Source organism: Mirounga leonina, unplaced genomic scaffold (genome assembly GCF_011800145.1).
Source record: "Mirounga leonina isolate KUSES-001 unplaced genomic scaffold, KU_Mleo_1.0 Mir_125, whole genome shotgun sequence".
NCBI classification, from domain to species: domain Eukaryota; kingdom Metazoa; phylum Chordata; class Mammalia; order Carnivora; family Phocidae; genus Mirounga; species Mirounga leonina.
The window spans coordinates 6,639,119-6,653,249 of record NW_023270305.1 but is presented as its reverse complement, the minus strand read 5'-3'; the positions used below and the strand labels follow the sequence as shown (position 1 = coordinate 6,653,249).

Sequence of the window (14,131 nt, the reverse complement as noted above, 5' to 3'; positions counted from 1 at the left end):
TTGAGCTACCACTAAAGGGAGCGCTAACCCAGAGTTGGGCGTAAAGAGGCATTTGGAGAGCCAGCGCTGGTGACTTAGGGCTCAAAAATGAGAAAAAGAGAACATCAAGAGATGGCAATGGCAGCTACAGAAATGACAAAGGTAATTCCACAAGGGAATTGGGGAATAAATAATTAACAAAGATATCTCTCTCCTGGGAAGTAAATGCTTCTTGTTACCCCTCTTCTCCCCCTCTACCTCCTAAAGACCTTCAGTGAAGAGCATTCTTATGACTTGCTCTCCATGTGCAATCTGTAATGTATTCTATTTGCTTAGTGGTTGCATTGATGTTATTTTTTCCTCTACCAAATACGTTTTTCTTGTATCGACCATAATGCTGTGAAGGACAGCATTCTCTGACTCATCAAATGGGTGCTGAGCAGGACTCTGCTAAGCTATTCGAGTCTTTGTAAAAATAGCAACTGGAACTTTGTGACCCGGCAGAATTAAGTATGCACAGGACAAGTCCTGAAGAGGAAAGGGAAAACTAATGGCATCACGGTGAGGATGAGTGCAGTTTGCTTGCATTCAGGGGACTGCAGTGGAGAAATCTGGAACTTTGATCACTCTCTGAGAGCTCAGAAGAGTCTAAGTGTTGGAATCATGCAAAATCACACTTAAATTCCCACTCTACCTTTGACTAATTGACAGAGCTTGGCAAATCACTTCTTTCCTAGCCTTGATTTCTTTCTCTATAAAAACACTTCACAGAGCTGTGAGAATTAGACATGGTATGGTGTGTGTTAAGGTCTAATGCCATGTTGGGCCCACTGCAGCTGCTAATAATTGGTAACTATTATTATTTTAGCCTAAAATCACATAAACTGATGAGTAACCACCTGGGTGGAGGGGTGGGAGGACCAGCATGCAGTTCCTGGGTGGATACTCTATCCGTGCCAAGTGGGTGAATTCAGTGGGGGAGGAGCAGAGGCAGGAACCAGATTAGGGTTGCAGGTCTAAACTCTGCTTTCCTGTCTAGGCTTATCGACAACAAAAGTGATTATTTTGAGGGCGCCTGGGTGGCTCAGTTGGTTAAACGACTGCCTTCGGCTCAGGTCATGATCCTGGAGTCCCTGGATCGAGTCCCACATCAGGCTCCCTGCTCAGCAGGGAGTCTGCTTCTCCCTCTGGCCCTCCCCCCTTTCATGTGCTCTCTCTCATTCTCTCTCTCTCAAATAAATAAATAAATAAATCTTTAAAAAAAAAAGTGATTATTTTGAGCCCTGACTTTTAATTTCAGTTGATGAAGAATTTTTTGAAGAAGAAAGAGGTGCTATCAATTAGGCCTTCTCAGAAACCAGCAACACAGTGTTTATCCCAAGGCCTGACAGAAATTAACACCTTAACTCTTTACTGAATGAGTCAAGTCATAGGTACATGAATTACAAATGGGAAAATAGCTATCACAAAGCTATGAAACTTTTTATAGAACCTCAAACTTACCAGGGAATAAGGTTTTAATGCCACCCTAGGTGTTAACAAAAATTGATAGTAATTGATATGAAGCCATTTTTCAGATTCTCACATAAACTTATTCATTTACAGATGATAGCCAAAAAAAGATGCTGGCTTAACTGTTTATCTGATTTCTCCATTATCTTCAGATTAGAAGTCAGTTGGGGACAGGATCCAGTTGATGGGGAAAAAATGTACAAGTGGGGAGAGCTTCTGAGAAATGCACCTTGGCAACGGAGGGAGAGTGCTAATCACAGATAAATAAGAGAGCTGCAGTAGGGGCGCCTGGGTGGCTCAGTCGTTAAGCGTCTGCCTTCGGCTCAGGTCATGATCCCAGGGTCCTGGGATCGAGTCCCACATGGGGCTCCCTGCTCGGTGGGAAGCCTGCTTCTCCCTCTCCCACTCCCCCTGCTTGTGTTCCTGCTCTCGCTATATCTCTCTCTGTCAAATAAATAAAATCTTTAAAAAAAAAAAAAAAGAGAGAGCTGCAGTAGAGGACCATTTCGAGGAGAAAGAAAAAAGCTCTAAGCTTCTCATTGCGTAATATTGAAAATGAACACACTTGTATTTTGGCGAGGATACTGGCATGGCATTGTTCCTGAGTCAAGAATGGGTCAAATTCTATTCTCTATGAGGTAATAATAAGAATGAGAAAATACTAGAAAGTATTTTTATCATAGTTGAGATTTTTAAAAGTTGTAGTGTTTAGCATGCTGAGTTTTTGCTTTCTAGAATACTCCTTTATGGGAATACCTTTATACCTTTATGGGAATACCTTTATACATATTGTTCCCCTAACTGTTCTGAGCCATCAGAACAGTTGCTACTCTAACATTTATGGGCTGAGAGTTGGATATTTTGTTTAACTTTAATCACCTTATCTATCACCAAATGGAATTTCACTTTTCAAAGTTAGCCTCACCCAACACAATTCATTTTAAAAGAACAGAAAAAAAGAACACCATCTTCACACTTATTGCTATTGTTTTAATTAAAGTTCTAATTTAGGTTGGCACAGTTGGCATATGGAATTCAGTTCTCTTTCCAGAAGCCCAGGGGTTCCCAAACTAATGAGAAAAATCAGACCTATTTAATATGGACAGAATCAGATAGCTGTGAGGAATAAGATTTTATATAAAATGTAATGTGAGAAACATTATATCAATACATAAGACATAGTGCTAGCATATTTACTGTCGGCCTGTTCTTCAAACACTGCACGAGCCACCTTAAGAGAAGTGTAACTCTAAATATTAAGAGATGTGATTAAAAAGCAAAGGTGATTCTCCACGGTCTAATAAGTTTGAGAAACACTGAGTTAAAGCGAATTAGGGCTTCTTTATTACCAGGCTTTGCAGCACAGGCAATGAGTTAATAGGAACTGGAAAGCTCTTGAAGGGGGATAGAGCAGATAGGCAACGTCTCCCCAACTTATTAGGTCATGGAACATTTTTCCCGAGGAGAGTATTTTGGGACCAGTGTTTGGCAGATGACCCATCGGAAAACCAGGAAGCCAGGCTGTGATGGATACTAAGGTGGTGAAGTCACAGGCTTTGGCTGGTCAGAGGCTCACAGTCTAAACTGATGATAAGACAAAGACCCAATAAGTACAATGAGAAGAAGAAACCACAACTTTTCTGAGATACGGACAAAATTCTGAGCGAGCTCTCAGCAACATTCATTGAACATAAATTTAAATGAACTGAGTTGATATTTTCTCAACTATGAATGGTAAGTTTTCTTTTTAAAAGTACCATTATCACTCTTTGCCAAGCATTTTACAAATATGATATTCAATCTCATAGGAACTCCACAAGGAGGGAACTATTTTTCTTATTATTCCTGAAACTGATTTCTAGAGGGTTGGAGTCTCCTGATGATCTTAGGCGTCCCCTCCTTGGAAAGGGATCCGATCCCAGACCTGCCTGATGCTAGAGCTGGAGGTCTATCCAGCCCAACCTGCCAAAAAAGGTGGTATATTTTTCTAAAATACACTCACACAATTAAAATATATTTAAGTATAGGAAAATACAGAAATACCAGGCAATAATATTGAACAATTCAGGCATGACCAAGAGAAAATTTCTTTACACTGAGGTTGAGGGTTTAACCATGAGACAAAACAACAACAACAACAAAAAAAACTTTAAGGTCTGTTTTCCAAGAAAATGCCAAAATAAGAGGAAAAATGAAGCCCATAATATTGATACACTTACAGTCAGCCTATAGGGAGAAGGAGAGGAGTAGAGTACAGATACCAATGAGAGCTTTGAAACATGTCCAGTCACCTTTCTAAACCTTGCTCAATTTCTTCTAGTGTTTTTTACTTCTATAGTATATTTGCTCTTCTTAAATACCAGAATCATATTTAAGTTTGGAATACATCTATATTTTTTCAGCTTATTCTCAAATAGAATAATTTATGAGATAACCTCACGTATAGATTTCAAGTGTATATTTTGCCCATTTGCCATTACAAGGTCAAATTTTAATCACTTTGTTCATCAGGAGATTGAAAATCTAAATGTTCAATGTTCCCAAACCCTCGAAATCTATGCTTCGGTTTCTCTGTAGCTGCCAGCCTCTGATTTCATTGAATAGATTGAGTGAAAAAAAGGACAAATTAAGGATTTGGGCAAGGAGAGATTAATGTTACTTCAGTCTTTGTTGAATGGGAATTATAAATGTCCTTTCTTTTTTTTTTAAAGATTTTTATTTATTTATTTGAGAGAGAGAGAGAGCGAAGAGAGAGAGCACAAGTTGGGAGGGAGGGAGGCAGAGGGAGAAGCATACTCCCCACTGAGCAGGGAGCCCAATGCAGGACTCAATCCCAGGACCCCGGGATCATGACCTGAGCTGAAGGCAGACGCTCAACCAACTGAGCCACCCAGGCGCCCTATAAATGTCCTTTCAAAGAGATTTTCAATGTTTATAAATGCTACAGGGGTATTATTTAAGATCTGTACTGGGAATGTAGAAACCTTGGATAATAATAATAATAAAATGAGACCACAATTTTGAGCTTAGCACTTAACACACATGCACACATGCAAAAGCACACAAAATCATCTTAAAGATGTCATATTTTGCATTTTCTACCACAGCCCAGAATGTTTTTATGGTTTTCAAGTAGCCAAAGCATTAATATTTAAAACCAATGAAAATCCTGAGATATTGCAAGATTTATTCTAAAACCAGTCAATCTGCAATCAATGGATTTCAGTTCAACCCATCTAATATAAGCAGGGCAGGTTGTTTCTGAAGGACAGAGGAGATGAAAGGAAATGAATTTAGCCTGAAAATTTGCTAAGATAATAAACTACCATATTTTCCAGAAACTGAACTGACAATTAGCATTCAATCCTTAATCCAGGGGAGAAAAATACATCGCAGCTGCTTTATGCACATCTGTATCTGTGTTCAGTAAAATATGTTAGGTACTTTAAATCTGCTTATGCAATGTTGGCAAGCAGAGGCTTTTTCCTTTATTCTAAATGTAAATACTAATATAGAATTGGTGCAAACTCTAGCTTGGGCAGTATAGAACCTAACATTTTTCCATTGTTTTATTACATTCGGCTCCACTTGGAGAATGTTTACAATCCCAGTTTCAACCAATGGGTGGCATCATGTGGCCTGCAGTTGGGCAGGGGAAAGCCATTTAGAAAAATGCAAACATTTTTTCTCCTGCCCGGTTAACTTTGCTGATAAGTAAATGCTCAAAACACTGCATAAGGCAGGCTCCAAGATTCACCTTCTACTTTACTTCTTCCTGGAAGCTGTCTCTTCCTTCTCCTTCTGTCCTTTCCCTGCATTCTTATGTATCTTTTTTCCTGGGACTCATTTATTGCCTCCTGTCTTATTCTCAGTATGTTACAGGAGTCTTGTCTGTGCCTTCCTGTCTCACTGGATATTCAAAGCATCATAACTGTGTTCCTTTTTTTTTTTTTTTTTTAAGATTTGTTTATTTATTTGAAAGAGAGCAGGTGAGTGGGGGGAGGGGCAGAGGGAGAGAGAGAGAGAGAGAGAGAGAATCCCAAGCAGACTGCACTGAGCGTGGAGCCCAACTCGGGGCTGGATCCCAGGACACTTGAGATCATGACCTGAGCCAAAACCAAGAGTCGGAAGCTTAACAGACTGAGCCACCCAGCTGCCCCAACCATGTTCTTTTTTTCTTTTTTTTTAATATTTTATTTATTTAGGGGCGCCTGGGTGGCTCAGTCGTTACGTGTCTGCCTTCGGCTCAGGTCATGATCCCAGGGTCCTGGGATTGAGCCCCACGTCGGGCTCCCTGCTCAGCGGGAAGCCTGCTTCTCCCTCTCCCACTCCCCCTGCTTGTGTTCCTGCTTTTGCTATCTCTCTGTCAAATAAATAAATAAAATCTTTTAAAAAGATATATTTTATTTATTTATTTAAGACAGAGAAAGAGAAAGAGAGCACAAGCGAGCGAGCATGAGCAGGGGGGAGGGGCAGAAGCAGGCTCAATCCCAGGACCCTGGAATCATAACCTGAGCTGAGGGCAGACACTTAACCGACTGAGCCACCCAGGCGCCTCCAACCCCAACCATGTTCTTAATATGAATCCCCCACACCTCTCAGAACATTTCTGGATGATTCTTTATTCCAGGTTCCCTACCAGCACAGACGCCTCCCCACCCCCTGCCACCCCACCACACACATGCGTCAGAGGCAATCTAGCCTCCAGAAAGTATTTTCCTTTATTTTTTGTATAGGACCCAAATCAGACTTTGGGACCATGAGTGATATGTCAGTTTTCTGTGATGCACAGGTCACGGGGTATGTTTCAAATGCTTGTAGTGTGTGCATACACACATACCCCTACACACATCACTTGGCACCTGCTATTCTTTTTTTTTTTTAAAGATTTATTTATTTATTTATTCATGAGAGACAGAGAGAGAGAGACAGAGGCAGAAAGAGAAGCAGGCTCCCCGCTAAGCAGGGAGCCCGATACGGGACTCGATCCCAGGACCCTGGGATCATGACCTGAGCCGAAGGCAGACGCTTAACCGACTGAGCCACCCAGGCGTCCCGGCACCTGCTATTCTTAATGTCTAAGAGAATAGCCACCTTGCTTTGGTAACCAGAACCTGGTTTTCATTTCAAAGGAAAATCCCTGAAAAACACTAAACCAGGATTGTGGGGGTTTTTCCTCCTATAAACCATCTATCGTTTAAAAATCGGAACTCCCATCTCCCCATTCATGCCTGTGATGCCCACCAACCGCAAGCGCGTCAGAACAGGCGACAGCCTATGGGCACCTTTCCAGCCAGGAGCTGACTCACCATACCCTTTCTGTGTATTAGTAATTAAAGAGAAATTTACCACTTGCTTAAAATAACCAACAGAAAGGGCCAAAAGTCTTTGAATGACAGTGTTCTGCTCCAGCAGAAATCATAATTCTGACCCAAAGAAAGATCAGAAATTTGAGATTCAAAGGTCACCCCCCATCAGAACCTTAGGCCTCTGAAATCCCCTTTCTTGGCAGTATTCTGGGGATCAGATGTCGGTCCAGCAGTGACTACCAGCTAAGAAGAAGAAATGAGAAGGAGAACACAAATCATGGAGTCTGAAAGCCCACAAGTTGGAACCCCTCTCTCCTGGTGCCTTCGGTACTCTGCCATGATATTTACACAGTGCTTGTTACATGCCGGGCACTGTTTCAAGTGGGTCACATGCATTATCCCCTTTAGACCCCAAATAAGCCTATGAGGATAGTGATAGTACAGTTGAGGAACTGGAGCCCAGAAAGTGGAAGCCATTTGCCCAATGTCACCATGCTCGCCCTGGCAGAGGAGAGAGTGAACCCAGGCTGACAGGCTCCAGAGTCTGGCCCTCAACCACTTACTGTAAGTAAGGGAGATAAATCCATCTCGAGGGGACAAAGTTGGTCAGTAATGTCCACCAGGTTCTAATCCTTTTGAAACAGACAACAGCTGGTAAAATTGTATATTTTAAATAATTTTATTCATCAAGACAAAGACCCTTCCTAGGATAACCATGGAAATTAGAGAGGCCCTACTACATCTGTGGAGCCCTACATCCACGACACTAATGCTCCTGACCGGCCAGGTCACAGGGCTCTACAATGATCGGCCCACAAACGAGCCAAGGAAATGGAAATCAGAAGATCTGGCCCTTTTCACAGACTTCCTGTTGCCCACCCACCCTCATGGGCTTGTATTGCCCTAGTCAGGACGCACCCAGCCCACCCTAGGCTCCCACCCACTTTCCTTGATTCCATCCATGTGCACCATTGCGGGTCAGCACCCCATATAGACTGGATTTCTTCTCTTGATACAGAACATCCGAATCCATCCAGCAGCCCACCTAAGGAAACACTCAATCACCACTGAAACTTCTCTTACTGTCTTTCTGCCCACGCCCAAAATATCATTAAATGAGGCCAATTTAATCTCCTAACTAGCTCTTCAGTTCTTACTCTTCTCTCCAACCCCATGGCCACTGCTCTGGTGCAGGTTCTACCATCTGTGTTAGTCACAATTCTCCAGAAAAACAGAACCAATAGATGTGTACAGAGAGAGAGAGAGAGAGAGATTTATTTTAAGGAATTGGCTCTTGCTATCATGGATGTGGGCAAGTTCAAAACCTGGGGGTGGACCAGCAGGCTGGAGAACCAGAGCAGCACCAATGTCCTGATTCAAGGTCAGAGGCCATCTGCTGGTCAAATTCTTTCTGGCTCAGGGAGGTCAATCATTTGTTATGTAGGCCTGATTAGAAAAGGCCCACTCACATGATAGAGGGCAATCTACTTAGTCAAAGTCTACCAATTTCAATGTCAATCTCATCCAGAAATGCCCTCACAGAAACATCCAGAATAAAGTTTGAGCACATATCTGATTACCCTGCTCCAGCCAAGCTGACACATGAAATTAACTATCATACCATCTCTCACTCAAATTACAGCCCCTTTATCAGCCCTCCTGCCTCAGTCCACCCCCTCTGAGCCATCCTCCACAGGGCATCAGGTGACCTTCCTAAAATGCAAATCTCACCATGTGACTGCAGGCAAGAAACACCTTATGTGGCTCTCCAAAGACCTAGAGGGGGAAAAAATAAAAATTCATTAGCATAGCCTATCAGGCCTTTAAATTAGTAAGCAATATGATGACATTTTTACAGTTTGTGAAAACATGTTCACATCTATTTGCTCATTTAACCCTAAGAAAATCGCAGCATGTAGCCAGCCCTATAGCCCACTGTGCTAACTCGCTCTGATGTTCTCATGCTCCCACTGCACCAAGCTACTCGCCGTTCACCATGTTTACCCTGCCTTTTCATTTGCCCCTTTGCATATGCTGTTGTATTTTTTTCTAGAATGACCTTTTCTATATTCTCCATTTTATAAAGAAAAAAATACTAATTGTTTTTTTTTCCTTTTTCCACTTTCCTTTGTCTTTTGTTTGTATCAGCACTTGGCAGTGCCCACCCCTCTTTGTTCCCTGCAAGGCACTCTCCAACACTGTATTCAGGGGCCAGGAAACCACCTGCTGAGGACCAAATCCAGCCCACTGATTGTTGTTGTAAATCCTTCATTTTCTGTTGTCTCTGGCTGCTTTCAACACTGCACCACCAGAGTTGAAGAGTCACAATAGAGGTATGGCCCTGAAAGCCCAAAATACTTAATATCTGGCCCTTTATGATAAAAGTTTGGTGATCTCTGCTCTGCCTCAGGTATCAGGTCAACCACATGGCCCCGAGAAGCTCCAGGACTCATGCCTATGGGGTCCTGGAAGGACACTATGTCCCAGCTCTTGTTCCAAGAGAGCAGCCTGACAGGCAGATTGTTCTGCCGGTTGGTGCTGTATTTCTTTCATGAGGATTGGCTCCCAGAATGGTTCTGACACAGTGATGTGGGGTGACTCTCATTCACATCAGACAGAGGGTAAGTTCAGGGCTCTGGCTACTGATGTTCTACCCCTTGGCTGGAGTTCTACCCCTTGTGCATCTGTGTTTCTACTATGGCTTCTGTAGTCTACAACCCCAAAGAGAAGTGGGATGGTAGCAAGCAACACTTACCCTCTTTCCCAACCACTGCAATCCCTGACTCCCTAACTCTGGTACTCAGGGGAGGAGCCCACCCCCTGCACAGGCTCTAGACCATGTGGCAAGCAACGGAGGTACGCATTTCCTCCGAGGACTTTCCAGACTATTGTTGCACAATGTCAACTGATACTTTAATCAATATCCTTTCTTGCCCCTGATCAATGTGGTAACATTGTGCTCTCCCAGATTAGTTGTAGTTGGTTTCTCTAGCAAGGCAGGGTGAAGGAAGGTCATTCTTTGAGTGAATGGAACTGCTCTTCCTGCTTGGCCCACAGTCCCCTCACCTATCATTACTGACGACCACGTGTGGAAGGCAAAGGTATGGTCCACATTGAAAGAGCTCACACTCTAGGACTGCAGTGATTATGGACTAAAGAATTCAAGAAAAGACACGGTTGGAAGATATGTCATCCTGCATTTATAAGATTCTAAACAGCAAATTTTACATGACCAAAATTCAGATTACTGATTACATTTTTCTGCATGCTCTGGGGAAGACTTGCATGGATGGTCATCATCAACAAAGCACAGTAACAAGCTTTGAGAGAGTCACTGAGAGTCAGTGTTTGGAAAGAGCACAATGGATGGGTGACACAGTGTCATGAGTAATGGTAGAACCACCCTTAAATAAATGATGTTAGGCAACTTCAGAGAGAAAAAAAGGAAACTGCAGTGATGAGAAGTTCTGTGTTGTTTCAATATAAGCAGATTGTGAAGAGCAATGGCATTGTGAGTAACAACTGCATTGCTATCTTTTTCTCATCAGGAGAAGGTACAGAGTTAGCCTGGAATGGCATTCTCCACAAAGAAGAACGTGAAGAGTTGGTTCTGGACCAGAACAGAACTAGATGGTGCTTGGAAACTGAAGAATCTTCACATGTCCTGATTGGATAATAACAAATATGTAAGTACCCTTTCTCTCCCATCATTCTAAATTTTCATTAATAAATCACTGTATCTAACATGAGCCCGTGCTTAGTATACCTTTAACCAAATTGTTTATAGAGGCAGAGGTCTTGCAAAAAACATTTGCATGCGCTCATTCTGCAGTGATCCCTCTGACTGGAGAGATATGGTACTCCAATCAATCACGGGAAGGTCACATGCCCCAAACCAGAGCCAGGCGGGTGAGGTCAGCTGCACCCAAAGCATGGGAATGAGAGTCAGAGAGAGGGTGTGGTTTCCCAAAGGAAAATGAAGCTGCTATTCCCAGAACTGGGGTGACAGACACAGCACAAGCTAAAACCAACAGATGTTCACTTACCCCTTGCATGATGGCTGAGCGTCATCACCATCCTACATGAGATGCCTAAAGAGTGGAAGAGCGGGGCCATTTGTCCAAAGTCCCACATAAGTCAGGGACAGAGCCAAGAGACAGGCCCACATTAAATCCTTAACTGGGATCATTTACATCTGGCAATAACTGATCAAATCCAGGACCTTAGATCTGGCAAAGACTTTACATAAGAAGACTTGGAGTAATTCTGGCTCCTTTATTTACTAACTGTGTGATACTGAACAACTTAGTTAAGCTCTATGAATCTTGTCTCTTCAAGCCCAAAATTTGGGATAGCAATAATTTCCTTGTAGCATTGACATTAGCATTAAATGACAGTGCACAGAAAGGATGAAGCCTAATGTGTCGTTTGTAATTATATAGTATAGTATAATTGCCACTCTAGTAATTATAGCAGACATAAAGGACCTAGCTTTACTAAGAAAACAAAGATTTATTTATTTTTTTAACACACTCTAAAATAGCACCTCTTTATGTGCCAGGCGCTGTCCCAAATATATCATAACTATTAACTCAATAAAGTCATGATCCTCCTTTTTGAAGTAAGGAGCCTGAGGCCCAGAGAGTTTCAGTGACTTGCCCAAGGTCACAAGCTAGTGAACGGGGTGCCAGGATTCAAGAGCTCCAGAGTCTGTGTTCACAGTCTCTACACTCTACTGTCTCTCAGGAAAAGGCAGTAATTACTATTACTCAATAAGTAGCAGCACTTGATTGCCATTATTATTATAGATGATAAGACTGAAATCTAGAGGCATCAAAATAGAAGTAAAGTTAAAAATAAATCCCAGGTCGGGGTGCCTGGGTGGCTCAGTTGGTTAAGCGACTGCCTTCGTCTCAGGTCATGATCCTAGAGTCCCGGGATCGAGTCCCGCATCGGGCTCCCTGCTTGGCAGGGAGTCTGCTTCTCCCTCTGACCCTCCTCCCTCTCATGCTGTCTCTCATTCTCTCTCTCTCAAATAAATAAATAAAATCTTTTAAAAAAATAAATAAAAAAAAAATAATAAAAATAAAAATAAATCCCAGGTCTAATGCTTCCCAGTCCATTGCCCTTTCCAATATGCTGTCCCATTTCCTACTCAGAGGAGAATTACATTAAGGAGAAATAGTAGGATTATGTATCTGCTGACAAATGAGATCTATCCTGCAATTCATCAGGTGTTATTATCAGGGAGAAAAATAATTTCTTTTTCCATGATAGATTCTAATTATGGGTAAATCAGTAAGAGAAGATCAGTGAAACTTTTCTCATTTCTAGATGGAAGCAGGAAACATGCACAAATTCAATCTGCCACAGGTTTGGGCAGTCACTATGCCAGTTTGTAAAAAAAAAAAAAAACAAAAACAAAAAAACCCCCAGCAGCATCAGGATTCCATTCATAAGGCACATTAGTGACCCCAGCAGGTGCTAGCAGCTGCAGAGGGCTGAAGAGTGCACAGCAGAGAAGACACGATCTTGGAAGTTAATGTTGGTCTTAAGATCACTCAGGGATCGCAGTTTTAACGGCACAACGGCCTCTTTGGGATCGAGCTGAAACAGAATCACAGAATCACAGAATCACATTTTGCTGTGGGCAAAACCCCAAGGGCCAGGCCACGGTTTCCATATTCTTAAGAGAATTTCCTTTTCACTTTACTGTAGAGAAACCCTTCCTCCCCTGAGGCTCATTTAGACCAAGGCATAAATCAAGCATCCGTAAATTTTCTGTAAAGGGCCAGATAGTAAATATTTTAAGCTTTATGAGACATGCAGCCTCAGTCCCAACTGCTCAACTCTGCCTTTGTAGCAAAAGCTATGAAAGACAATACATCAAGAAATGGGAGCGGCTGCATTCCGATAAACGTTATAAAGCAGAGCGTGGGCTGGATTTGGCCTGGGGCTGCCTGCAATCAGCTGATGCCTGGCGGAAATCCTTCTCCCACGCAGACTCCGTCCACTGGCTCCCACACCTGCCTCGGGATCACCGGGGCTTCCTTGCTGGGCATCAAGCTGAGCCCCCACTGAGGGCCAACCACCAAGCTTCCTTCTCTTCCTTTCTAGTCGCTGCTGTCTTCCGAGGGAACTCCATTCAAGTGGATGAACTGTCCAACACCTTGGCCTTGCTGTCTTGACCTACTTAGATCTAAGTGCCTTCATTCAGGTACTTCCAGGTCACTTTAGAAAACCACATCTACACCTGTCAGAGGCCAGGTGTTTCACCTCGGATTCTTAACCGCCCCGTCTCTGATAACAACCCTCAGCCTCCCTAAGCCCCCTACATCTCCCCGTCATATGTCAGCAGAGTCCCTCTGCTGTGCTGACCCAGTCACCCCCGGCGCATGTGATACTAAGCACTTAAAATCGAGCTTGTACAAATCAACATGGGCTGTCGGTGCAAATATACGCCAGATTTCCAAAACGTGGTACAAAAAAAGAATGTAAGATATCTGAATAATAATTTTTACATAATTACATGTTGAAATTCTACTATTTGTGAGATGTGGGTTAAATACATTTTTAAATAAAAAGTCACAAGAGAAAATGAGGGAAGGAAATTATATTTTTATATCAGTAGCAGTTGCCCTGTTGTTGAAATTGCGAGTGATTTTTTCATTCACAGCCTTTTCCCCAACTTCTGACAATGAGCATGCATCATGTTGATAATAAAGTTAAAGTGAATTAAAGAAAAATAGCTGAAATCAGAGACAAACCTCCATCATGCCCGATCCTTCAGAATACGGTAATGTTAAAATTAACCACATTTGGAATTCATCTCCAAGAAAGTACAATTTTTAAACTGTTTGTAATGGACGGTCTGCAGAAATAATGTTGCAATCACCCATAATTTTGTGGGGTTTTTGTAATTTAATATTATTATGCTAAGCATAATAACAACACGAATGTTTAAAAATACAGATTTCAAGATTTAAAAAAAAACATCTGTTTTATTTCTAATAAGTAAAAGAGGAGTTAAGGAGAAGAGAAGCTCCAACCCTTGGCAGCTGCTATACTTTTCGGCTGGACCTCAGTCAGCCCTGCGCCCCCGGCTCTCGGCCAGTCACCGACATTCTGTTCTCTCAGCCACAGCCCAGCGGCGAGCAGTCAGAACCGCTCACCAGCACAGAGTGTGGCTTTGTGCAGCCCCATCAGGCAGTGACAAGGCCCCACGGTTCTCTGCTCGTTAGAAAGCCTCAAGTCAGCTCCAGCAAGGGAATCCTGACACAGCATGGTTTGGATTCAAACTGCTCTGGGTCCGTATCCTTTTGAAAACACTC

The 14,131-nt window shown here is 42.6% G+C and overlaps 1 long non-coding RNA gene across 1 annotated transcript in view; it reads right to left on the bottom strand.

Moving 5' to 3' along the window:
• LOC118007615 overlaps positions 1 to 11,038 on the bottom strand; it is a 117,193-nt gene extending 106,155 nt beyond the window's left edge. The window contains exons 1-2 of the long non-coding RNA XR_004678440.1: positions 10,847 to 11,038; positions 8,532 to 8,576 (exon numbers count right to left, since the gene is read on the bottom strand). This is a non-coding gene — a long non-coding RNA (uncharacterized LOC118007615). The remainder of the gene's footprint in view (positions 1 to 8,531; positions 8,577 to 10,846) is intronic.
• Between the last annotated feature and the right edge of the window lie 3,093 nt (positions 11,039 to 14,131).